Here is a 12165-nt window from a genome sequence, read left to right as displayed (position 1 = left end):
CTCTCTTAACAGTTGACTGACAAAAGCAAAGAGCTCTCTTAACAGTTGACTGACAAAAGCAAAGAGCTCTCTTAACAGTTGACTGACAAAAGCAAAGAGCTCTCTTAACAGTTGACTGACAAAAGCAAAGAGCTCTCTTAACAGTTGACTGACAAAAGCAAAGAGCTCTCTTAACAGTTGACTGACAAAAGCAAAGAGCTCTCTTAACAGTTGACTGACAAAAGCAAAGAGCTCTCTTAACAGTTGACTGACAAAAGCAAACAATGATAAATCAATGAATAAATCGATTGCATTGGAATAAAGGCTATTCTTTTTTTTATCAAGGACGCATGGCAAACAAATGGCGAAAATGAGGACACACAAAGGAAAATCTATGCGCAAAGGAGCTCAGCTGAGGCCGAAATTCAGCACTACTGGATGAACAACTCTGCCACATAAAAATAAATGGTCCTCCAAACCATTACAGAGAGGTGGGGGTGTTTGTTTCATTGAAATATTTTATTTTCATATATACCACTGTAAAACATATTTACCACTGCATTTTAAACAAATTGGAGAATGGTTAAATTAGCATTATTTAGACGTTAACGTCTCATCAGGGAAACTGGCTCCCTCGTTAATGCCCTTACGCCAATAGACCTCTGAAAATGACCCTAGGCAAACGCAATTTATATTAACCTCACCACTCCCATCTAGTGACCACAAAACTTTACTCTCATCCAGTTGGTCAGAAAAGGAAATGTCATTTTCAGTTGATTTTCAATGTAACTGTACTCGATACCATCTACTGCATCTTGCCTATGCCGTTCTGTACCATCACTCATTCATATATCTTTATGTACATATTATTTATCCCTTTACACTTGTGTGTATAAGGTAGTAGTTTTGGAATTGTTAGGTTAGATTACTCGTTGGTTATTACTGCATCGTCGGAACTAGAAGCACAAGCATTTCGCTAACATCTGCTAACCATGTGTATGTGACAAATACATTTGATTTGATTTAATGTTTCTTTTTAGAAAACCATTCCATAGTGAGTTCACAATCATATGGACAGTTTTCCTAATAGGCACTCTTCTCAGAAATAGATTTTCAGAAGAAGCCTTAATTTTCAGGAGATACTTTTACACGTCTCGTTAAAAAAAAGGCTTTTCTCCAGGGCTTCTTCTTTTTGTTACTGACAGACATTTCATCATGCATAATTTCCACGCTACTATGTCACAATAATGACTTGTACTAATGTGTGATTACCTAACATTTCATCATTATGAAGTATTAGAGCCAATAACAGCCCAGACAGAGGAGCCTGGTGGGAGGAGCTATAGGAGGAAGGGGTCCTTGTAATGGCTGGCATGGAATTTCTGGAACAGAGTCAAGCATGTGGTTTCCATATGTTTGATGTGTTTGATAGCGTTCTATTTCTTCCATTCCAGCCATTACACTGGGATTCTCTGCCTCAAACCCTATTACAGGGGCTGAGGCACTGGCTTACTGGTGCTGTCCCTAGGAGGGGTGCGTCACTTGAGTGGGTTGAGTAACTGACGTGATCTTCCTGTCCGGGTTGGCGCCCCCCCCCTGGGTTGTGCCTTGGGGGAGATCTTTGTGGGCTATACTCGGCCTTGTCTCAGGATGTTAAGTTGGTGGTTGGAGATACCCCTCTAGTGGTGTGGGGGCTGTGCTTTGGCAAAGTGGGTGGGGTTATATCCTGCCTGGTTGGCTCTGTCCAGGGGGAATTGTTGGATGGGGCCACAGTGTCTCCCGACCCCTCCTGTCTCAGCCTCCAGTATTTATGCAGCAATAGTTTATGTTCGGGGGGCTAGGGTCTGTTATATCTGCAGTATTTCTTCTGGCTTGTCTGGTGTCCTGTGTGAATTTAAGTATGCTCTCCCTAATTCTTTCTCTTTTCTTTCTTTCTTTCTTTCTTTCTTTCTTTCTTTCTTTCTTTCTTTCTTTCTTTCTTTCTTTCTTTCTTTCTTTCTTTCTTTCTTTCCCTCTCTCTCTCTCTCTCTCTTGGAGGACCTGAGCCCTAGGACCATGCCTCAGGACTACCTGGCCTGATGACTCCTTGCTGTCCCCAGTCCACCTGGTCATGCTGCTCCTTCAGTTTCAACTGCTCTGCCTGCGGATATGAAACCCTGACCTGTTCACAGGACGTGCTACCTGTCCCGGACCTTCTGTTTTCAACTCTCTAGAGACAACAGGAATGGTAGAGATACCCTGAATGATCGGCTATGAAAAGCCAACTGACATTTACTCCTGAGGTGCTGACCTGTTGCACCTTCGACAACCACTGTGATTATTATTATTTGACCCTGCTGGTCATCTATGAACATTTGAACATCTTGGCCATGTTCTGTTATAATCTCCACCCGGGACAGCCAGAAGAGGACTGGCCACCCCTCATAGCCTGATTCCTCTCTAGGTTTCTTCCTAGGTTCTGGCCTTTCTAGGGAGTTTTTCCTAGCCACCGTGGTTCTACACCTACATTGCTTGCTGATTGGGGTTTTGGCCTGGGTTTCTGTAAAGCACTTTGTGACATCAGCTGATGTAAGATGGGTTTTATAAATAAATGTGATTGATTGATTGATTACAATGAGCCCATCCACCTATAGCTCCTCCCACCAGCCTCCTCTGATCCCACAGCATGACACACAACATATCATCTGATCGATTCACCCTATTCTTTTCCTGTTTTATAGCAGGTTATTATTCAGTCTTCCTATACGGATAATGAGATCATAATTATAAAAAAACACCTTTATTTCACCTTTATTTAACCAGTTAGGCCAGTTGAGAACAAGTTCTCATTTACAACGGTGACCTGGCCAAGATAGAGCAAAGTAGTGCGACAAAAATAACACAGAGTTACACATGGGATAAACAAACTTACAGTCAAAAACACAAAAGAAAAGTCTATATACAGTGTGTGAAAATGTAGTAAGATTAGGAACGTAAGGTAATAAATAGGCCATAGTGGCAAAATAATTACAATTTAGCAATTAAACACTGGAGTGATAGATGTGCAGAAGATGAATGTGCAAGTAGGGACATTGGGGTGCAAAGGAGCAAAAAAAGAAATAACAATATGGGGATGAGGTAGTTGGGTGGGCTATTTACAGAAGGGCTATGTACAGGTGCAATGATCGGTAAGCTGCCCTGACAGCTGATGCTTAAAGTTAGTGAGGGAGATAAGTCTCCAGCTTCAGGGATTTTTGCAATTCTTTCCAGTCATTGGCAGCAGAGAACTGGAAGGAAAGGTTGCCAAAGGCGGAGTTGGCTTTGGGGGTGACCAGTGAACTATACCTGCTGGAGCGCGTGCTATGGGTGGGTGCTGCTATGGTGACTAGTGAGCTGAGATAAGGCGGGGCTTTACCTAGCAGAGACTTGTAGATGACCTGGAGCCAGTGGGTTTGGCAACGAATATGTTGCGCCAGCCAACGAGAGCATACAGGTCGCAGCGGTGGGTAGTATTTGGGGCTTTGGTGACAAAACGGATGACACTGTGATAGACTACATTCAGAGGTCCGGACAACAGGCCCTCCGATTTGACACACTGAACTCTAGCAGAGAAGTAGTTGGTGAACTAGGCGAGGCAGTCATTTGAGAAACCAAGGCAGTTGAGTCTGCCTATAAGAATGTGGTGATTGACAGAGTTGAAAGCCTTGGCCAGGTCGATGAATACGGCTGCTCAGTATTGTCTTTTATTGATGGCGGTTATGATATTGTTTAGGACGTTGAGCGTGACTGAGGTGCACCCATGACCGGCTTGGTAACCAGATTGCATAGCGGAGAAGGTACGGTGGGATTCTAAATGGTCGGTGATCTGTTTGTTAGCTTGGCTTTCGAAGACTTTTGAATGGCAGGGTAGGATAGATATAGGTCTGTAACAGTTTGAGTCTATAGTGTCACCCCCTTTGAAGAGGTGGATGACTGCAACAGCTTTCCAATCTTTAGGGATCTCAGACGATACAAAAGATAGGGGTTGCAACAATTGCGGCGGATCATTTTAGAAAAAGAGGGTCCAGATTGTCTAGTCCAGCTGATTTGTAGGGGTCCAGATTTTGGTGAAGGAGAAATGGGGGAGGCTTGGGCAAGTTGCTGTGGGGGGTGCAGAGCTGTTGACCGGGGTAAGGGTAGCCAGTTGGAAAGCATGGCCAGCCGTAGAAAAATGCTTACTGAAATTCTAGATTCTAGTAGATTTCTCGGTGGTGACAGTGTTTCCTAGCCTCAGTGCAGTGGGCAGCTGGGAGGAGGTGCTCTTATTCTCCATGGACTTTACAGTGTCCCAGAACATTTTTGAGTTTGATCTACAGGATGCAAATTTCTGTTTGAAAATGCCTTCCTAACTTTCCTAACTGCCTGTGGGGCTATTCGATGCTAATGCAGTACGCCACAGGATGTTTTTGTGCTGGTCAAGGGCAGTCAGGTCTAGAGTGAACCAGGGGCTATATCTGTTCTTAGTTCTACATTTTTGGGATGGGGCATGCTTATTTAAGATTGTGAGGGAAGCACTTTTAAAGAATAACCAGGCATCCTCTACTGACGGGATGAGGTCAATATCCTTCCAGGATTACCGGGCCAGGTCGGTGAGAAAGGCCTGCTCGCTGATGTGTTTTAGGGAGCGTTTGACTGTGATGAGGGGTGGTCGTTTGACCGCGGACCCATTACGGACGCAGGCAATGAGGCAATGATCACTGAGATCCTGGTTGAAGACAGCAGATGTGTATTTAGAGGGCAGTTTGGTCAGGATGATATCTATGAGGGTGCCCATGTTTACAGGTTTAGGGTTATACCTGGTAGGTTCCATGATAATTTGTGTGAGATTGAGGGCATCTATTTTAGATTGTTGGATGGCCGGGGTGTTAAGCATATCCCAGTTTAGGTCACCTAACAGTAGACCTCTGAAGATAAATGGGGAGCAATTAATTCACATATGGTGTCCAGGTTACAGCTGGGGGCTGAGGGGGGTCTATAACAAGCGGCAACAGTGAGAGACTTATTTCTGGAAAGGTGGATTTTAAAAGTAAAAGCTCGAACTAATGTAACTTTATAGGACCATTTAGACCAATAGATAGAGAGGGATGGATGGGAGAGAGCTGTTAAGTTCGTCCTCCCCTTTATAGATACATTATTATAATTATAAGGCACTTGGGGTTTTAATCTAAGTGAAGTGCTTTGGGGAGATATGGCAGCGGACGGGCAGAGAGGAGGAGATACCTGCATTTGAATTAGATTAGAGGGGAGCGGATGCGCATCCACAGCACATCGTGTCGACTTTGTCTTATAGCAGCGCCATATTTCTCTCTCTCTCTCTCTCTCTCTCTTTCTCTCTCTCTCTCTCTTTCTCTCTCTCTCTCTCTCTCTCTCTCTCATATCCACACATGTGCGCGCATGCAAGCACGCACGCACGCACACGCACACATACACAGTTAATGACATGTAGTTGTGAGATATGTGTGTTTTTCCTCTCATTTCCTTCAGGTCCCCCTGAGAATAAAAGAAGAAGGAATGAACATGTTTTGATATACAGTGGGGCAAAATAGTATTTAGTCAGCCACTAATTGTGCAAGTTCTCCCACTTAAAAAGATGAGAGAGGCCTGTAATTTTCATCATAGGTACACTTCAACTATGACGGACAAAATGAGAGGAAAAAATCCAGAAAATCACATTGTAGGATTTTTAATTAATTAATTAGCAAATTATGGTGGAAAATAAGTATTTGGTCAATAACAGAAGTTTATCTCAATACTTTGTTATATACCCTTTGTTGGCAATGACAGAGGTCAAATGTTTTCTGTAAGTCTTCACAAGGTTTTCACACACTGTTGCTGGTATTTTGGCCCATTCCTCCATGCAGATCTCCTCTAGAGCAGTGCTGTTTTGGGGCTGTTGCTGGGCAACACGGACTTTCAACTCCCTCCAAAGATTTTCTATGGGGTTGAGATCTGGAGACTGGCTAGGCCACTCCAGGACCTTGAAATGCTTCTTACGAAGCTACTCCTTCATTGACCGGGCGGTGTGTTTGGGATCATTGTCATGCTGAAAGACCCAGCCACGTTTCATCTTCAATGCCCTTGCTGATGGAAGGAGGTTTTCACTCAAAATCTCACGATACATGGCCCCATTCATTCTTTCCTTTACACGGATCAGTCGTCCTGGTCCCTTTGCAGAAAAACAGCCCCAAAGCATGATTTTTCCACCCCCATGCTTCACAGTAGGTATGGTGTTATTGTGATGCAACTCATCATTCTTTGTCCTCCAAACATGACGAGTTGAGTTTTTATCAAAAAGTTATATTTTGGAGATAATCATTGGTCTTCTATGTCTTCCATTTCCTAATAATTGCTCCCACAGTTGATTTATTCAAACCAAGCTGCTTACCTATTGCAGATTCAGTCTTCCCAGCCTGGTGTAGGTCTACAATTTGGTTTCTGGTGTCCTTTGACAGCTCTTTGGTCTTGGCCATAGTGGAGTTTGGAGTGTGACTGTTTGAGGTTGTGGACAGGTGTCTTTTATACTGATAACAAGTTCAAACAGGTGCCAGTAATACAGGTAACGAGTGGAGGACAGAGGAGCCTCTTAAAGAAGAAGTTACAGGTCTGTGAGAGCCAGAAATCTTGCTTGTTTGTAGGTGACCAAATACTTATTTTACACCATAATTTGCAAATAAATTCATAAAAAATCCTACAATGTGATTTTCTAGACTTTTTTCCCTAATTTTGTCTGTCATAGTTGAAGTGTACCTGTGATGAAAATTACAGACCTCTCATCTTTTTAAGTGGGAGAACTTGCACAATTGGTGGCTGACTAAATACGTTTTTTGCCCCACTGTACGTCACAGTAGAACCCATCATGACCGTGTGAAAATAAATGTACGCATGTCGTTTCTTTCCACAGAACTAGAGGAAGGATGATGATGCAATCACACTCTCCATTGCTGGGGCAGTGGCTGAATGTGGCTTTTATAATCTGGCTTCTCATAGACAATTCTGTGTTATTTTATGTCCTATACTGTTGTAGCGAGCAGCACCCTAAAGCCTCTCCAATCGCTAAGGTAGAAGTCCACTCTGACTTTTCGACATCTCACTCACTGCAAATCAACTGAGAGACCTTCACCTATTCACAAAGCAACTTATGATAGGGTTGCTAATCAAGGATCAGGTCCTCACTCAATAATTTTGATAAATTGATCCTAAGTTGATCCTAGACCAGCACATGCTCTGAGACACTTTGTGAATTCCAGAACTAACTCTGAGCCAAGGTCTAGAACAGCCAGCCAAGTCTTATAGACTAGACATAACATACTAAATGTAAATCTGGGACACTCAAATTAGTATGATATGTTACGTTTGGTATAGTTGCATAAGACAGACAGTTACTTAATGCAAAAACGATTGAGCTGGATGGGTAGGCGTATAATGTGAACGTCTAGCAACCCGGCAGTTGCGTGTTTGAATCTCATCACAGACAACTTTAGCGTTTTAGCTAATTAGCAACTACTTACTACTTTTTAGCTACTTTCAACTATTTAGTAGGTTAGCTAACCTTTCCCTTAACCCTAACCCTTAACTCTTTAACTCTTTAACCTAACTCCTAACCTTAACTCTAACCTTAACCCCTAAGCCCTAGTCTAGCTAATGTTAGCCACCTAGCTAATGTTAGCATTAGCCACTTAGCCACCTAGCTTACATTAGACACAACCAATTGCAATTGTTAACGTATAATTTGAATTTGTAACATATCATATAATTGACTTTTACTATGTTACATCTACCCCTGAGTCAAGGTTGGAACAGGAACTTCTACTGTCTAGAGGCGTCTTGTATAAAATAGCCTCAAAATAGCCTATTATTTTCTTCCTCTGTCCTCCTCCCCGTAACCTTCCACTCCTAAGTGCACTCACCCCAGGCCCCAGAACAAACGGACATGCTCCCTTATCTCTCATTGCCATTCTCTCCATCTCTCCATCAGCACTTCATCTATATGGGGTTCATCCCTCGCTCCACATTGTACTCCTCCTTCACTCTTCCCTTTTCCATCACCTTTTCATTCCTTTTCTGCCTCAAGTTCTTTACTTCCCTCCCTCCTCTCTCCACTCTTCTCCATCTACCTAGCGACCCTCCCTCTCCGCATCCCTTCTTCCACTATCTCCCTCCACTGCTGCAATCCCTCCCTCCTCTTAAACATCACAAAATACCCTCCTATCCCAATCCAGCCCTCTCTCCCTCTCTCCCTCCCTCTCCATTTATCTTTCCCTCCCTCTCGCTTTCTCCCCTTCATCTCACCTCCAGCCACTCAGCGCTCCCTCTTCAGCAGCACCGCCCGCTCTCTTTCTCTTTCTACCTTTTTCTCTCTCTCGCTCCCTTTTCTTTCTCTCTCCTTCTCTCTTTGGCTCACAGAAGGTTCCCAGGCTCCTGGTCCGTCCGTCTGTCCTTCTGCCCGTCTGCCTGACCGTCCGACGATCCCAGTGAAGCTCCAGCACCAACCCGGGACACAGACTCTCACAAAGGTAAGAAATAAGGGAAGATGAGAGGGGCTCTGCTTCCCTCAACTATCACTGATGCTGGAGGCAGACAGGATGAGGGAAATAAAGAGAAAGGGAATGGGGAGAACCAGAAATGAGAAGAGATGAAGTGGAAAAAGAAGAGGGAGAGGGGATTGGAGAGGAGGGGCGGTAATGCAGTGCACTGTTACTTGTGAGAAGAGAGGAATATAGAAAGAGATGTTTAGACTGAAATGTAGGTGTCTTGAGGAAACTGTCTGAGAACAGAGAAAGAGAGAACAGTTTGATGCATGCAGCGAGGAGAATTAGAGAAAGGGAGAGAGGGATGGAGAGGGATAGAGAGAATGTCATGAAAATGTTGGTGTATCAACTGTGCTGCTGCAGAAAGCAGCGGGCAGCTCTGCCTCTCCGTAAAATCCCATTCACAAATAAGAACTGAACTCTGGCGACTCCGATTGGTCCCCGAGCGGTGTGTGTTTGCTCCAATGTGCGTGTGTACTGTATTAGAGAATGAGATTGAGAAAGGTTGAGAGGGAAGGAGGGAAAGTGGGAGGGAGGAGGGGAATAGAAAGTCTATCAGATAGCTGTTCTGTGGGTCTGGTGCTAATGCTGTGCTTGAGCGGCTGCTCCAGCAGCATACACCATGCAGACTAACAGAGATAGAGAGAGAGGTGGGCTGAGGGGGGGGGGGGTCCAAATGGAAATAATGAGTGATGTCGCTGGTGCGGGTTGGTACGCTTGTCATAATGCAGGCTATAGAATACAGAGACGATCAGTGTGACTTTGCGACAGACTTTGGGACACTTTCCCTTTTCAACTCCTCCCTCCCCTTCCTTTCCCCTTCTCCCTGATTGCCTCATCTCTCACTCCAGATTGCTCCCCTTTGATAACATCTGTAGAAACAGAGCTGCACTGCTGACATGCAAACAGCAGTCTGTAAGAGTGACGTTACATTTCTGGGAAACTGTCGTTGGTGCGGCAAAGTACGGGCAACCTGAAATACATACGGGAGGGAGAGAGAGAGGGATAGAGCGATGGGGAGAACTTCAGCAACCACAAGGGAGCTAATGGGACAGAGAGGAGAGACCGGGAGAGAGAGAGAGAGACGAAAGAGTGTGAGAGAGAGAAGAGAGAGAAAATATTAACTGACATATGGAGGGAATGAGGGTCATAATGAGATGGCAGGAAGAAAAGATGAGGAGGGTTGGGCAGACAGAATAAAGGGAGTAGAGAGAGAGAGAGAGAGATGGAACGAGAAAGAGATGTGTGGAGAGGTAGGCAGTAATGCAGTGCACTGTTACTTGTGAGAAGAGAGGAATGTAGAAAGAGATGTGTAGATGGAAATGGTGGGTCTTGAGGAAACTGTCTGAGAATAGAGAAAGAGAGAACAGTTTGATGCATGCAGCGGGCAGAAATACAGAAAGGGAGACAGGGAGCGATAGGGATTGTAAGAGAGAGGGATGGAGAGGGATAGAGAGAATGTCAAGAAAATGTTGATGTATCAGCTGTGCAGCTGCAAAAAACAGGAAGCAGCGGCAGCTCTGCCTCTCCGTAAAATCCCATTCACAAAAAAGACCTGGAATAGACGTTGAATTGACATCGGTGCCCAGTGTGTAGAAAGATACTTCTTTCCCCTGCTCCATCCATCCTCCATCTCTTTTTCACTACATATAGTATTTCACACCCCATCACTCCTCTTTCATTAGAAGTGAACGTGAGGGGTGTGATGCATGACTCTAGTCTATATCATCTCATGAATTTCTAGGGATTCACTGATTTAGAGGCGAGCGGCTCTTTGGAGTGTGAAATACAACCTTGTGAAATATACCGCCGAAGAGTCTGTCGCATTCATGGCAGCTGGGATCTGCTGGGATACCCAGAACAGCACAGGACAGGAGTGATGGGGATGTGCACGGGAGCGTGGTGGAAGGGTGGGACTCTGGGGAGATTTCAGGGTTGTGTCAGTGCGGGGAACTGAGTTCTTGTTGGGTACACCTTACGCTTGGTGGCAGCTATGTGTTCAAGGGTTCTGCCTCTGGTATGGTTTGTCGCTGCAGTGTGTGTTAGAGTGACTTTCATCCTCCTTCTTCTTGAGGCGTCTCTCCACAAACCCTGTCTGAAATAGTGGAGTAATTCAAGCATTCAAGCATGTTATTGTGTGTGTGTGTGTGTGTGTGTGTGTGTGTGTGTGTGTGTGTGTGTGTGTGTGTGTGTGCGTGTGCGCAAACAAACCGGACCAGAGCAGGCCTCTTCAGCGCAATGTGGCACTGCAGTTAATGAAGCACATCTCATCCCCGATCCCTGTCTCTGATTCAGGCACGGGCAGATTAATGACACCATGGAACATGGATGGGATTGGAGTACCAATCCAACAGAGATGATCAATCTAGCCTGCTAGTACCACTACCAGTTCAGCAGCCCCACATACATCAAACTACAGATCTACTTATTATCTATATATTCTCTCCAATTCCACATAGACGTGTGTGGGTACCTTTCTGCGTGTGCAGCGCACGTATGTTTGAGTGAGTTTGAGTGAGTGGGTAGCTAGCTGGGTGCCAGTGGGTGAAATAATAGGAGAATGTCATGATTGCTTGGAAGAAGAGAAATTTGTTGTGTGGGATTGTGTAGGTGAGAGGTTGTTAGATGTTAAGATAGGACCAGCTAATTGTGTGCGGACGGATCCAGAGTGCATGCTTGAATTTTTACGTGGGCAGCCTCAAAACTGAACGGTATGAAACTAAAGCACAGCTGCGTTCTATGGTCCGAAAGGTATCATCCACAACTACACTCTTAGAATAAAGGATTCCAAAAGGATTCTTCGGCCGTCCCTATGGGAGAAACCTTTTTGGTTCCAGGTAGAAACCTTTTGGGATCCATGTAGAACCCTCTGAGGAAAAGGGTTCTTCGTGGAACCCAAAAGGGTTCTTCAAAGGGTTCTCCTATGGGGACCGGCAAAGAATCCTTTTCAGTTCTCTTTTTCTAAGAGTGTACAGGGATGTGTCTATAATATGTTGCTTCCCCCACTTAAAAGGCTACTTGCAAGTAGCCACACCCATTATGTGCATTTCTGATAGATGTAATTGAATGAATTTAAACAAAGCTATTCTCAATTTGCGCTGATAGATTTTTGACATTAAAAACAGGGAATTGACACAGAGTTAATTGACCTCCGGTGCAGAGCGTTAATAAAAAAAACAGATCGCCATCATTATAAAGAGGAGAATAAATGGGGGGGAGGAGAAAGAAGAGAGTATTTTCCTCTCTCTTTGCTGAAGTGGCAGGCTGTAGTTATACTGTAAGGCAGTGGCAGTCGGTGACGTTTAAGATAAGGAAGGGTCTTTTTTTTATGAGCATGGTCTTACTTCTATTATAGCATATTGGATGACTGTCGTTCATATTCCATTCACTCAGCTCAATATAACATTAATAGGTTCGGTCTAATACATAATACTCAATGTTCCTTATACCCATCATGAGGATGGTACAACCTAGTCTATGAATGAAAGTTTACAATGTAGGTGCACACTGGCGGAGGAAAAAATTTGAGACGAGAGACAGTGACACATGGACAGACAGTGACACATTCAATACCATCTTGCACGCTCTTGACCGGAATCTAGCTAATCTAGGGTGTAATCCTTATTCCAACAGTTGCAAA

General features: G+C 44.3%; 2 protein-coding genes across 2 annotated transcripts in view; one reads left to right on the top strand and one right to left on the bottom strand.

Annotated features, from left to right (window-relative positions):
- LOC109893191 (cytokine receptor common subunit beta) overlaps window positions 1-12165 on the bottom strand; it is a 57551-nt gene that overhangs the window by 24186 nt on the left and 21200 nt on the right. The window lies entirely within an intron of this gene.
- LOC109893192 (parvalbumin-7-like) overlaps window positions 8278-12165 on the top strand; it is a 43513-nt gene continuing 39625 nt past the window's right edge. Inside the window, exon 1 of the mRNA XM_020486289.2 lies at window positions 8278-8510. The gene's annotated coding sequence lies outside the window, so the exon portion shown is untranslated. The remainder of the gene's footprint in view (window positions 8511-12165) is intronic.

This window comes from Oncorhynchus kisutch, linkage group LG6 (genome assembly GCF_002021735.2).
Source record: "Oncorhynchus kisutch isolate 150728-3 linkage group LG6, Okis_V2, whole genome shotgun sequence".
Classification (NCBI taxonomy): Eukaryota; Metazoa; Chordata; class Actinopteri; order Salmoniformes; family Salmonidae; genus Oncorhynchus; species Oncorhynchus kisutch.
Note: the sequence above shows the minus strand (reverse complement) of the source record. Positions and strands in the feature narration are given on the sequence as shown.